Source organism: Bos indicus, chromosome 29 (genome assembly GCF_029378745.1).
Source record: "Bos indicus isolate NIAB-ARS_2022 breed Sahiwal x Tharparkar chromosome 29, NIAB-ARS_B.indTharparkar_mat_pri_1.0, whole genome shotgun sequence".
In the NCBI taxonomy this organism is placed as follows: Eukaryota; Metazoa; Chordata; class Mammalia; order Artiodactyla; family Bovidae; genus Bos; species Bos indicus.
The window spans coordinates 16468581-16478703 of NC_091788.1; the positions used below are offsets into that span (position 1 = coordinate 16468581).

General features: G+C 39.9%; 1 protein-coding gene across 1 annotated transcript in view; it reads left to right on the forward strand.

The window, feature by feature from the left end:
* TENM4 (teneurin transmembrane protein 4) overlaps nucleotides 1-10123 on the forward strand; it is a 3327204-nt gene that overhangs the window by 2060808 nt on the left and 1256273 nt on the right. The gene's annotated exons all lie outside the window — the stretch shown is intronic.

Genomic DNA, 10123 nt, shown 5'->3' on the forward strand with positions numbered 1-10123 from the left:
TTTTCTAAATCCAGCTTGTACATCTGGAAATTCTTGGTTCACATACTGTTGAAGCCTAGCTTGAAGGATTTTGAACATGACCTTGCTAGCATGTGAAATGAGTACAATTGTGCAGTAGTTTGAACATTCTTTGGCATTTCCCTTCTTTGGGATTTGAATGGAAACTGACTTTTTCCAGTCCTATGGCCACTGCTGAGTTTTCCAAATTTGATGGCATATTGAGTGTAGCACTTTAACAGCATCATCTTTTAGGATTTGAAATCGATCAGCTGGAATTCCATCACCTTTACTAGCTTTATTCATAGTGATGCTTCCCAAAACCCACATGACTTTGCATTCCAGGATATATAGTTGACCCCTATTTCAAATTTGAATCTTAATTCTGTACGAGGCACAAATCCAAGATTAAAGTATTTGTCTTCCTTTGGTTTTTTCCTAACCCTTCTAGGGCCAGTCTGACTATGCTTTTTTAAACATTTTCTTACTTTATTTATTTTTGACTGTGCTGGGTCTTCATTGCTGGGTGGGCTTTTCTCCAGTTGCGGTGAGTGGAGCCTAATCTCTAGCTGTGGTGCACAAGCTTCTCATCATGACGGCTTCTCCTGTTGCAGAGCACAGGCTCCAGGTGTGCAGGCTTCAGCAGTTGAGTCATGTGGATTTAGCAATTGTGGCTCACAGGCTCTAGAGCACAGGTTCAGTAGTTGTGTCCCATGGCCCTGGTTTCTCCACGGCATGAGGGATCTTACCAGATCAGGAATCGAACCTGTGTCTCCTGCATTCATAGGTGGATTCTTTACCCACTGAGCCACCAGGGATGCCCACTGTCTTCTTTTCTTAAGCAGAGTTTAGACACACGCTACAGCATGAACTTGTACGCAATGGCTTTGTCATCTCCCTCTAATCAAGGAAGATTGTCTTCTTTTATCCTGTCCTCTGATGATCTTGGATTTACAGGAAATTCTTAGTTAAAACCTCCTGTCCCGTGGAAGGGAAAACAAGATGTCATCTCCTGTCTCCCAGATGTAATAAAATATTATAGGAATTGGTCTTCATTCTCACCTGTATCCTGACTCCAGGATACATTATCACTTCTCTTAGATGTCTTTGTTTAGTTCCCTCTTCACTTCTTGAAGCAAAGAGCTCTCTTTCTTGATTTCAAACTCAGCTTAAGTATTTAAAAGATTTTTTATTACATTTATTCCAGTTCTGTGGCTGCCATAACAAGAAGTACTAATAACAGGTGGTTCCTCAAATTACATATTTTACTGTACGTATTCCCCAAACTAGGAAGGCCTTTGAGTAGCTTTCCCAGTGTCCTCCACCTGCTCCTGTATCTTGCACGTGTGGAAGGATGGAAATGGAGAAAGAGGCAGTGAGGAGGGACGAATACCAAACAAGAAGTCCTTAGTTACACAGAACGGTTCTAGCTTTAGCTCTACTTTGCCACATGATCCTGGGCAAATTGTTTCTTCTTTGAGTCCTGTAAATAAAACATAATAATGACCCTTGCTGAGTCCCCTTTTGAGAGCTCAAGATAAGACCAGCACTATTCTGTTTTCATTATATTATCTATCTTATGTTTTACACTCACCAAAAAAAAAAAAAAAAATTAAGAAAAAGATTGTTGCCTCTATCTTTTAGGCAATAAATTGCAAATTAGGAAAGTTATATAATTTGCCTATGATTTCTAATTTGCCAAAGTCATGATTTGAATGCAGATCTGTTTGAGTCTAAAGCATGTCTCTTAACCCTGTGTTACATTCCCTCTTATATCCTGCTTGATGATCATGAAGATTCCTGCCATTTCTAACCTTCCCAGAGTCTAAAATCAGCCTTCAATTCCATATGTATGTGTAACTTTCATTTTTTACCCAATCATATTCAGGGTCTCAATGTTCTCATCTCAAATTAAATCCCCTTCTTGTCCTTCTCACCCCAGGCCACTGCCCTGTATAATTATTGGCTGAATTAGTATTATATGAGTGTTTTATACAGGCTTCTTGAAATATGGTTTTTGGAGGGCTGGAAATGATTCTACATATATTCATATACACATATCACAGCAAGACCAGACATGATGTACAATGCTTGTTGCCAAGAGCTCCTTTACAAGGAAGAATTTGAGTTGTTTTTTTTTCTTTCATAAGAACTTCTAGGAAATGAGATCAAAGATACATTTAATTTCCTCAGAATGCAAATGGCCTCCCTCTGTATTTAGATGGTTTGTAATACAGCTCCTTAGGCAGTAAAGTCATATTAGGCAGAAAAAAAGAAAATATGCTTATAGAGCCCTCGTGTTCTATACTGAGTGCTTATAGAACCCTCGTGTTCTATACTGAGTAGGTTCATCAGTTTTTTCTACTTAATTCATTGCTGCAATTCAAAAAATTATTAAATAAGTAGTTACTAGGCATTCACTGGTTTGTTCATTGTTTGCTGATCTAATTATTTACCAGGAGCTTTGCTTAGCATTGAAGATAAAGTGATAAATAAAACAGATTGAGCCCATGTTTTCATGGAGTTTGGAGACTTGAAACATGAAATTTGATGGAGAGGTGAAAAGTGAACAACCAGTCACTCAAAAAATGCATATGTGTACACACGTTGTGCTGGCTGAAAAGAAAACTGGGTGATGGTCGAGGACAGCATTTAGAGTAGGAGAGGGAGGGTCAGAGAAGACTCCTTTGCTGAAATCACTTGTAAGCTGAGCCCTAAAGAGTGTGAAGGGTGGGAGGATAGAAGGTCCTGAGTGCAGAGTTCCTTGGCACTATTTTAAAACCTTTTTTTATTTTATATTCGGCATATAGCCGAATGCTGTGATAGTGTTAGGTGGCCAGCAAAGGGACTCAGCCATACATAGACATGTATCCCCTCTCCCTACACTCCCCTCCCATCCAGGCTGCCATGTAACATTGAGCGGAGTTCCCTGTGCTGCACAGTAGGGCGTTGTTGGTTATGCATTTTAAATACAGCAGTGTGTACATGTCCATCCCAAACTCCCTAACTACCTCTCCCCACCATTCTTCCCCTCTGGCAACAGTGAGTTCATCCTCTAAGAATGTGAGTCTCTTTCTGTTTTGTAAGTAAGTTCATGTGTATCTTTTCCTTGGCACTTTTTGAAGAACTGGAGATAAACTCAGGTGCGACCCAAGATGAGGCTGAGTTGCTAGGTAGGAACAAGGTCACACTTTGGTTCTTTAACCACATACGTATTTGACTTTTCACTCTAAGAAGCACCCAATGATAGTTTATGCCGAAGTGGTTTGACCTGTTTTAGTTTGTAAGGACTTTTCAGACTGCTGCAATAGAAATAAGCAAGACAGTGTCAGAGTAGGAGGGAGAACAATTTGGATTGATGGCAACGTTCAGAAATAGAGTGGTGATGGCTCAGTCTAGAGCAGGGAGTGTGATAGGGGTGAAAGGATGTGATTAAAGACTATTAGGAGTTAGAGTGAATTCAGGAGGTAAAGGAGAGGATGTTTTCAAGAACAGGTCCCAAGTTTCTCTCTTTGACAATGGAGTGAATGGAAACATCATCTCCTGATGTAAATGAATCAACTATAATTGATGAGACCTTAAGCTCAAAGCAAGTACTGGCCGTTTAGACTGGCAATTCTAATGCAGATTCTGTGTATTTTAGTTGTGTGTATGCATAACAGTTTAATAGATAATATTACTGAATGATTACTCCCTGCCAGGCAGTGTTCTAAGCCTTTATGTATATTAATGCATTTATCCTCATCATAATGATCTGAAGCAAGTAATATTATCCCACTTTAAAGATGAGGAAACAGAGACACAGATATTCTAAATGTCTTGCCTAGAAACCACTCAACCAAATGCAGATTTTGGATCTGAACCCATGTTGTCCTGAGGAAAGTCTGTGTTCCTGTTTCTTTTATTTTCCTAAGAATCTCCCAGTCTAGTCTGGCTGCTGCTGCTGCTGCTAAGTCGCTTCAGCCATGTCCTACTCTGTGCGACCTCATAGATGGCAGCCCACCAGGCTCCCCCGTCCCTGGGATTCTCCAGGCAAGACTACTGGAGTGGGTTGCCAATTCCTCCTCCAATGCATGCATGCATGCTAAGTCACTTCAGTCGTGCTCAACGCTGTGCAACCCTATGGACAGCAGCCCACCAGCCTCCTCTGTCCACAGGATTCTCTAGTCTAGTCTGGAGGAACACACAAAAACCAACAATATGAGAATCACAGGAGGAAGTGTATAATAATCACCACTAACATTTAGTGGCAGAATATGGGGACTCACAGGGTGCTGAGGGGACACAGAGCGGAGACCTATAAGCTCTCGTGGAGAAAATGGCATTTAAAAGATAAGTTGTAATGCAGTGGAAATTTATAAGGCACACAGCCTCCTACTGAACACTAAAAATGTCTCTTAGGCAATGTCCTGCTCATCTTTGTAGCTCTAGGACCCTCCCTTGGCACATGATGGTGCACAATAAATGTTTCATGAAGCCACCTGAAATCAAGTGCATTGCAAATAAGGACACTACCTCATGACACTTAAGCTGTTCTGCTCCTATCTTTACCAGGAATTTTTATTTTCCATCCTCCTTTAACAAATAAGACAAATGCAATTTCTCAAATACAGGAAGAACAGCTTTGCCAGGTCAGCTTTAAAGTCATAGTCTTCAGAAATCTGTTTGATCTACAAGCAAGGACTGTTGGCATTTTCAGTGAATTTGCCTGCAGAAATCTTTAATGAGTTTACCTATAAACTAGCATGACTTATTATTTGCATTTTTAGTCAGATTTCTGAATGCTATTTCAAAAAACAGAGTGTAGACACATATATATATACAAACATAGTCTATCCCTTCAGTTAGTCACTGCATTCGATTTAAACTTTCCAGGAATCTCCACTCAAAAGATTTTACATTATCACTCCCAAGTGGGTGGTCAATTACAACTCTGCCAAAATCAAAACAGAAACTTTAGGAGAATTACAAGATGTTTGTGTGTTCCCAGTTGACTGTGCCCATTCCCTCTCCAAACACTCCGGGAGGCCCCCTATGTGAAACTGACATGTTTTGTCACATTGCGGCAGACCTTGGCTGGCATCCCTTACCCTCTGGGGTTCCCTCCACTTAATCAAAGCAATCCGCCTACTTATTCCCAACTTCCTATTTCTTTAAAGAGGCCTATTGATTTTGCTCCTGAAATGACACAGTCTTACTTTCAAGTGTTTGAATGTCTCTGTAAGTGATGAGCAAGGAGATTTGGGACAAAGTAGAGTGGAATTAGTATTGAATGATTTTGTTCAATCAAAAAACAAAACAAAGGCATATATTGAGTGCCTCTGGGCCTGATAGTATGCCAGGTAATGGTGATGCAAGGCAAATAAAACCCCTTCCTTTTTATTGAAGGAGCTCTCAGTCTAATAATACAGACAGCATGAAAACAAATAATTTTGGTAACAGTGAAGTGCAATGATGGGGTGAGTGTGGGCATATGCCAGAGTGATGGGAATGGTAAAGGCTCTCTGAAAGAAATGATGTCTGGATTGAGTCTAAAACAAAGAGCAAGCAGGAGTTAGCCAGCAGACAGACGCCTTTCCAGATGTTAGATTTAAGGGAACATCATGTTACAGGCTAAGGGATCATCTAGCTATGACACACAGCAGGATTTACATGAGGGCCGGAGTGTAAGGTGCATGCAGAGGGGGATGATGAGGCTGCAGATCGGGCTGGTGAGGAAGAGGTCTGTCAACTCTGCTAAGCAGTTTAAACTATCCTGGGGCACTGGGGAGCCATTAAAGGAATTTAAGTAGGAGAATATCAGGGTTAAATTATTGTTTTTCAGTAGGTCCCTCAGGTAATGGAGACTTCTTTACACAAGACCATAAAGGGCTCCTAAGTCCTCACAGGGATCAGAGAAGCCTTGGGAACAGGAAGCCTTACTGACTGTCCAGTCAGAGCATTTGGGAGACCACAGGAGACTTACCTACTAGATTTCAAAAGAGGGGAAAAGAAAGACTAGAGAAAGCTACTGTGCATCTTAAACATGCTTTACTTTAGAGCATTTCCAAGTTATTTCTCATTCCTATCTCATTGCCATCTCATTCCTATCAATATTTTATGAGTGATACAGAGATTCCTTGGAAAAATTTCAGATCTAAAAATGTATATTTTTGTCTGAGTTATGTTACATATCTTACAAATCTACCTATGAGACCAAACATGTCAATATCATACCAGTAACAATTGCAACATATCTTCCTTACAAAAAATTTCCAGTTTTTCAACCGAGCATCTTTAGTGCCCTTTACAGACATCTAATGGAAATTATCATAATTTATTTTAAAAAATATCATGGTATTTCTCACCCTCCATGATCTGAAATTATATTCCCAGAGCAAGGACTTAACTTTATGGTTCATATTTTTCTCATTTAAATTCTGTTTATTTTTCATACTGTTATATTTCTTTTACGATTTTCCCAATGGCCCATTGTAATAACTGACCATATTTGCTTAGCAGGAGAGTAAATGTTCATTTGCATATGTCTTGTTACCACTAGAGGCTCGAAGGTGGCCTTGCCCTTTTGCAAGCTGCTTGGTTACTGTTGTCCAAATGAGTATATGTTGGGGAGTAAAGGGCACTGTCCTGAAGATGCAAAACTTACATCTTAATCTTCACTCTCCATTCCACTCCCAACCAGGTTTCTTGAGCTATAATCAAAACAAATGGTAGGCCAGGTGGGGGATGAGACATTTACTCTTAGTTAAGCACAGACTGCATTTTTTTAATATAGGAAAATCTTAAAATGGCCTCAAGGCAGTATTTGATAGGGATCTATCCTGGCTTTGGGAAGACTAGGCAAGTAAAATCCCGCTAAGTCCTTCTGAAGGTCCACTTTACTAAACCTTGACAAAAGGCAAACCAGGAATTTCTTTATGCGTCTTTACATTTGAAGATGTAATAATGACCAACAAGCCTAACAAAGCTCTTAGCTTTGGAAGTCAGAGCTATCCTTCTACTCTTAATTCAGATAATAAAAGTGTATTGCCTTGAGCTATATCTGTCTATATCTATCTATAAAATACCTATGTTTGTATGTGTGAGTATGTATGTATATGTACCTATATATAGATAAGATACATACATATATGGCAGAAGTGAAAAGACTGATTTTACCTGTTTAGTTGCTAATAATATAAGTATGACTTTGGGAAATCGTGAAATTTAAGTTTTCACACTGGTGGTAAAAGCCTGAAGCAAGCTTGTGCAAAAAAGAAAATGGATGCATAACAGAACATTTTCACCCTGAGTATTTGACCCTTTTGTGTGTGTGTGTGTTTAATACCATTCAAGGCAAGTATGTCTGTTACTTTGAATAGTTCGCATATTTTATTTTGCATCCAAGTGTCCAACATGTTCACCAGCAAATGATAAGAATTTAGCAAAACAGAATAAGCTGGTCATTTATCATTTTTTTACATCTCCATTTGGATTTCTAATAGTCATCGCAAGCATAAGTTGATTCTAATATCTTTCCCAAGGTTTTTCTCCAACCTCTGTGGCCATAGTCTTTTCCATCCCAGTAAATGGCCCCACCACCTACCCAATTGCTCAAGATAGAAATCCTCCCTAATTCTCTCTCAGACCAGGCTTTCACCAACCACTGATAAGCTTTAGCCATCTTACCTTCAGAAGAATTTTGACACCATCATCATTTCTTCATCCCCATTGCTTTATCATTTTTAGTATTTACCTACTGTACTTGGACTAAAACTCAAAGTCCTCCCAAAGGCTGTATGTGAATCTCATCTGCCTCTCACCCTGCTCCAACTCTGCATCCATCAAGATCTTTGCAGAATCACAGCCTTCATTCATCCTTTTCATTCTTCTTAAAATGTTTGTTCCCTGAGCATGATCCTTTCTCGTCCTTCAAGTCTTGTCTTTGAATCCCCAATCCTCACCCCATCCCATTATAGGTTCCTTATCTCACAGTACTTTTATGAGTTTGTAATTGCTTTTTTTTTTTTTTTTTAACTTGTGGGTTTTCCGTTTCCCCTGAAAAACTATCAGCATTGTAGGGTAAGGATGTTTATCTTGCTGTCCAGAGCATGTTCCACACTATATACTGTGTCTAGCAGATAGCAAAACTCAAGAAAAATATGATTGAATACATGGAATATATAAGAACTGAAGATAAAAGAAAGAGTAGGACACAGTTCCTGCCCTCAGAGAGCTTGCATTCTTAATAGGAAAGGCAGAAAAAAATCAGATAATTACAATATCTAGAGATGAATACTCTATAGGGGAGAAGTATCAACACAAAACACAGTGATGAGGGAAAGGATTGTATGAATGGTGTCAAGATTTTGGCACCAGAGACCAATAAACTTGGTTAAATCTTCAATTACCATCAAAGTTTTTACCATTAAATAGCTCTGATGATTTGGTCAGGCTACTTAACACCTCTGATTCTTAGTCTATTCATCTATAAAAAGGAAGTAAGGATATTTACTATCTCAGAGAGATCCTATGAGGATTAAATGAAATAAGCCATGTGAAATGTTAACTTGCAGAATATGAGCTAGTAGTTTAAGTGGTTATTTATGTAAGGAGATGCACTGCCACCATTGAGAGTGATGTTTAATTAGTCACTGTATACCTGGAACTGAGTATGCTGTTGAATTAAAGTCTTTTACTCTCAAACCAGTGCTCATTTTCTCCTCCATGGAGATTGATATTAAACAGCTCAGATTCTCCCTCCTCTAAAAGCTTCCCTGACCATTTTAAGACAGTTCATCACACCCTGCTCTGAGTTATCTTCCTGCCTTATGGTTTGGAGCATGTTGATATTTCAAGGGGCCCAAATAACTGTTGCTGCTGCACTGTGCCCTGGTGTGGAACCTCACGAGAGACCGACTGAAGTGGTAGCTTCACAACTGAGGGAGGAGGTGAGGACATGATGGAGTGTGTTAGCCACACAAATCTCAGAACAGACATGGAAAGTAGTGCTGAACAGCTGGAGGCCTTTCAAGGTTCTCGAATGGCAGGGAACAGACCAGAGAACATGTCTGCAAACAGGTGATTCAAAAGGCAGAGGAGGAGGAGAGTGGCTGAACTAGGCACTGCGTGGTCATTCCACAACCCGGACACAAGAGTAGGGTACAGGAAAAATCCAAAGGTGTTACGCTAATGGTTGTTGTTGTTCCATTGCTAAGTCATATCCGACTCTTTGAGAGCCCATGAATTGCAGCATGCACGCTTCCCTGTCCTTCACCAGCTCCCAGAACTTGCTCAAACTCATGTCCATTGAGTCAGTGATGCCATCCAACCATCTCATCCTCTGTCGCCCCCTTCTCCTCTAGCCCTCAATTTTTCCCAGAATCTGTTTTTTCCAATGAATCAGCTCTTCGCATCAGGTGGCCAAAATATTGGAACTTCAGCCTCAGCACCAGTCCTTCCAATGAATATTCAGGGTTGATTTCCTTTACAATTGACTGGTTTAATCTCCTTGTTGTCCAAAGGATTCTCAAGAGTCTTCTCCAACACCACAGTTTGAAAGCATCAATTCTTTGGCATTCAGCCTTCTTTATAGTCCATCTCTCACATCCATACATGACTATTGGAAAAAACCATAGCTTTGACTGTTTTGACGTTTGTTGGCAAAATGATGTCTCTGCTTTTAATACACAGTCTAGGCTAATTGACATCCCCCAACTTGGAATCACAAAGCCAGTAAAAGAGTTCCTCTCCTCTGCCCGCTACCAACAGAGACACCCCAGGCTCCAGAGTTAGCAGGCCTGAGTTTAAGCTCTCACTCTGCAACTTATAAACAGGAACACTTCAATCTCTCTTAGCCTCTGTATTCTGAAATGTAAAATGAGGTTGATGATAATAGCATCTACCCTATAGTGTGAGGCTAAAATGAACGAGTGCAGTAAAGCACTTACTACTGTAGTGGGCATGTAAGAAATGTTATTTTTTTCTTGGCTAAGATTTTATCTCTGAAATTGCCATTGCAACAGAAAAGTAGGCACGTAAATGAACAAATGTGTGCCTTAATTAAAATGCTAGAAAAGGGCTCTCAGGGAAGATGATGCTTGGACAAGTCTCTTAAGAACAGCATTGTGTATCTATGTGGTCCGTG